We start from the raw sequence: 5,251 nt of genomic DNA on the forward strand, positions 1-5,251 counted from the left end.
TTACAAGTGTCATCTTCCCTGATAGGGATGTAAACAGTTTGCCCTTATTAATAACATGTTGGTTTTTTTTCTGTCTCGTTTACCTTTTCATGTCTCTCTCGAGTCTTGTATTTGAAGATCAAATTTTCTGTTGAGCTCTGGTCCTTTTATCAGGAAGGTTTGGAAGTCCCCTATTTCATTGAATATCCTCTCCTGAAAGATCATGCTCATTTTCACTTGGTAGTTGATCCTTGGTTGTAATCCAAGCTCTTTTGCCTTAAGGAATATCATATTCCATACCCTATGATCTTTTAATGTAGAAGCTGCAAGTTCCTGTGTAATCCTGACTCTGATTCCATGATATTTAAATTGTTTCTTTCTGACTACTTGCAGTATTTTCTCATTAACCTGATAATTTTGGAATTTGGCTACTATATTCCTTGGGGTTTTCAATTTGGTATCTTTTTGATTAGAGAAATGCAAATCAAAACAACTCTGAGGTACCACATCACACCTATGAGATTGGGCAACATGACAAAACAGGAAAATGATAAATGTTGGAGAAGATGTGGGAAAATTGGAACACTAATGCATTGTTGGTAGAGTTTGAAATGACCCAAATATTCTGGAGAGCAATTTGGAACTATGCCCAAAGATCTTTAAAAGTGGGCATACCCTTTGACACAGCAATAGCACTTCTAGGGCTGTATCCTAAAGAGATCACACAAATGGGAAATGGACCCACAAGTACAAAAATATTTATAGCAGTTCTTTTTGTGGTGGCGAAGAACTGGAAATTGAGGGAATGCCCATCAATTGGGGAATGACTGAACAAGTTGTGCTATATGAATGTAATGGAATGCTATTGTGCTATAAGAAATGATGAGCAGGCAGACTTCAGGAAAACCTGGAAAGACTTGTATGGACTGATGCTGAGTAAAGTGAGCAGAACCATGAGAACATTGTACACAGTAACAGCCACGTTGTGGGATAAATAACATTGATAGACTTGGCCTTTCTCAGCAATGCAAGGATCTAAGACATCTCCTAAGGCTTCATGATGGAAAATGCTATCCACATCCAAAGAAAGAACTATGGAGTTTGAATGCAGATGGGAGCACACTATTTGCTATTTTTTTTCTTCTGTTGTGTTTTGTTTCCTCTTTCTGGTCGTTTCTCCTATTGGTTCTTCTAATTTTTACTCACAGGATCACTGATGTGAAAATGTTTAATAGGAATGTGTGTGTAGAGCCTATATGAGATTGCATGCCATCTTGGGGAGGGAGGGGGAGGAAAATTTAAAACTCAAAAGCTTATGGAAGTGATTATTGATAAATCAAAATAAATTAATTAAAAAAAAAAAAGGTCAAGCATCCAGGGCCATCTCCAGTCATCCTGATCTATATCTTGCCACTGGCCCCAGATAGCTCCAGAGGAGTGAGGCTGGTGACTCTGCACAGCCCTCCCTCACTTAAATTCAATTCACCTTCTTGTCATGGCATCACTTCCCTGATGTCATGGTCCTCTTTGAGAAGGAAGGACAAACAACAACAAACACACACACACACACACACACACACACTCATATATATTTTGTTGCTGTTGTTTGTTGTCAAAGAGGACCAATGGCATCAGGGAGGGAATGTCTTCACTTTCAAGGGAATTGGATTTAAGTGAGGCACAGCTATGCAAAGTCATTAGCTTCATTCTCTCCTCCAGAGTCACTGGGAGTCCAGTAGCAAGACAAGCAAGACAACTGGCATTGGCCCTGGATGCAGTGGGAGACATTGGCCTTTTTAAGCTAAGGCCTTTCCCAGGTCTCAGTTTGTCTGAGGCAACACCCATTCAGTAGTTTAGGGCTAGGTGAGAATTGAGACAATAGATAACTTAATTTGCCTTCCCCCCAAAAAAAATCAATCTGGGAGAGGAAGATCCTCAGAGCTTCTGGCCAAAACAGAAAACAATTGCTATTTGCACTCTGAGCCATCAAAACCAAAACAACGAACAAGTGAGGCTTGGGCTGGGACCTAGGATTAGCCAATCGGTAAAAGTCAGAGTGATTTGGGTTTAAAGGCATAGTCAAGTAGGTTCATCTGAATCACAATTTCAAAGTCTACTTTCAGAACTATATTTCCAGAAATAAGCTTAGAAAAAAGGGCCTGGAATATGGTATTCCAGAAGGCAAAGGAACTTGGATTACAACCAAGAATCAACTACCCAGCAAAACTGAGCATAATCTTTCAGAGGAAAAAAAAATGGATATTCAATGAAATAGAGAACTTGCAAACATTCCTGATGAAAAGACCAGAGTTGAGCAGAAAATTAGATTTTCAAATACAAGAAGCATTAAAAAGGTAAACACAAAGGAAAACAAATTATTCCGTAAGGTTAAACTGTTTACATCTCTTCATGGGAAAATGATACTTATAACTCTTGTGATGTTTAAAAAGTTCAAAAGCTGTAATTTCTGAGTAATTGATGATTTTGTTAATGATGATAGCGAATATAAATAAAATAGGTCAGTGACGCTCTTGAATGCCAAAGACAAATAATGGTGGTGAACTCAGTTTATATGTTCTTGATAAAATGTGTGTTCCTGAGGTTGACAATCCTGACTGATTAACAAGTAATGAGAGAGAATGAATATTACAATGAGAGGTGGACCTACTCTAATGAGGGGCTGGGCGCAGGCCCCCCCCCCCAGAATGTAACTTTGATTATGTCATTTACTTCTAAATTGCCCAGCCTTGGGAATTTCTAATCAAAGAATTTATGCCCACCCAATCCTGTGTAGAGCACAATGGGCTTCCTCACCTTAGATTAAATTCTTTGTAAGGTTGAGTAGGGTCTGAACAAGATTGAGGAGGAAGTTAATTCAATCTCATTATCAGTAATGTCCTTCAGAGATTGAACAACCTATAGGGTTCTGAAAAAAATCCTGATACTAATTCAATAATTGATTATTAATGAGAAATAATTATTTCTCTCACTCTTGAGTGCTGTGTCTTTATTAGGGCAATTGGAAGGAGTTTACATAGACAAAGGTTGTGGGTATAAGATGATTTTGATGGGATAATATAAAAATAATTAAAGGGTGAGAAAGGATTTCACTCAGAGAAGGAAGAGGGAGGGGGAATGGGGTAAATTGTATCATGTAAAGAGACCTGAAAGACCTGTTAGAGTGGAGGGAAAGAAGAGATGAGGGTGAGCATTATTCGAACCTTATTCTCCTTGGATTTCTCTCAGAGGGAATACATACACGATGAGCTGGGTATAGAAATCTATCTTACCCTACAGGGAAGTAGAAAAAGAGGAGGACAAAAAAGGAGGAGGTGATAGGGAGGACAGATTAAAGGAGGTGGCGGTCATGATGAGGTCTAGAGGTTAGGGGTGCTGGGACCCCAAGATCACCACATGGAGGTTGTGACTAAAAGAATTCAACCCAAGCTTTCTTTCAGCCAAAGACAAGGCTTATTAGAAGATCTGCCATATTGGGCAGACTCTTAAGGAGTCTGAATGTTAGTGAGCTATTGGCTAGATTATAAGAATCTGAGGAGTGGCTAGATTATAAGAATCTGAGGATTGGCTAGATTATAAGAATCCCAGCCTCTTAAAGGAGACAAGATGACCTTATATATGGAAAGACTATGGAAGAAGTCTAGGAGTGGCTAAATAGTCTATGAAGTAATAGAACTCCAGGGGTGGCAAAGGGAGAATGGAGCCTAGATAGGATTAAGGGCAGCAAGTGGCCAGGGGACATAGGGAGGTTTAAGGGTAACAGAATTGGGAGATTGAGTGTAGCCACAATGAAAGGCCAGTTGATGGACTTATAGCCTCAGGTGAATGCCAGAGATTTGGCCTTGTGGGGAAGTCAAAGATTTTTCCTTTTTGGGGTCTAGATCCCATCCACATCAGTCAGAAGTAAAACACTGGTGAGGAGGGACAGGGAGACAGGAGAGAGAGAAAAGTATAAACATGGGAGAAATAGGATGGAGGGAAATACACAGTAATCACAAATGTGGATGTGAATAGGATGAACCCTCCCATGAAATGGAAGTGGATAGCAGAGTGGATTAAAAACCAGAATCCTATAATATGTTGTTTACAAGACACACAGCTGAAGCAGAGAGACACACACAGAAAAAAGGGAAAAGGCTGGAGCAGAATCTTTAATGCTTCAGCTGATGTAAAAAAAAAAGAGCAGGGGTGGCAATCCTGATCTCAGACAAAGCAAAAGTAAAAATAGCTCTAATTAAAGAGACAAGGAAGGAAACTGTATCTTGCTAAAAGACACCATAGACAATGAAGTGATATCAATACTAAACGTATATATGTACCAAATATAGCATCCAAATTTCTAAAGAAGAAGTTAAATGAATTACAGGAGGAAATAGACAGTAAAACTATACTAGTGGGGGACCTCAACTTTCCTCTCCCAGAACTAGATAAATCTAACCACAAAATAAACAAGAAAGAAGTTGAGGAGATGAATAGAACTTTAGGAGGTTAGATATGATTGACCTTTGGAGAAATTTGAATGGTGATAGAAAGGAATGTATCTTTTCTCAGTGGTACATGGCACCTACACAAAAATTGACCATGTATTAGGGCACAAAAAAACCCCTCACAATCAAATACAGAAAGGCAGAAATATTAAATGCATCCTTTTCAGATCATGAAGCAATAAAAATTACATTTAATAGAAGACCATGGAAAGATAGATTAAAAATTAATTGAAAACTAAATAATCTAATCCCAATGGATGAGTGGGTCAAAGAACAAATCATAGAAACAATCAATAATTTCATTAAAGAGAATGACAATAATGAAACAACATACCAAAATTTATGGGATGCAGCCAAAGCAGTACTTAGGGGAAATTTTATGTCTCTAAATGTTTATGGCAATAAAATAGAGAAAGAGCAGATTAGTGAATTGGGCATGCAATTTTAAAAAACTTGAAAAAGTACATATTAAAAACCCCCAATTAAACACCAAATTGGAAATCCTGAATATCAAAGAAGATATTAATAAAATTGAAAGTAAGAAATCCATTGAACTAATAAATAAAACTAAAAGCTGGTTTTGTGAAAAAAAAAAGAAAAGAAAAAAAAAGAAACAGTAAAATAGATAAACCTTTGGTTAATTTGATTTAAAAAAAAAGAAAGAAAGAAAGAAGAAAGAACAAAACCAAATTACCAGTATCAAAAAATGAAAAAATACATAAAAAAAAATAAAAATGAAAAGAGTTAATTCACTACCAAATGAAGAG

Source organism: Vombatus ursinus, unplaced genomic scaffold, assembly GCF_900497805.2.
Source record: "Vombatus ursinus unplaced genomic scaffold, bare-nosed wombat genome assembly UNPS02014900.1, whole genome shotgun sequence".
In the NCBI taxonomy this organism is placed as follows: Eukaryota; Metazoa; Chordata; class Mammalia; order Diprotodontia; family Vombatidae; genus Vombatus; species Vombatus ursinus.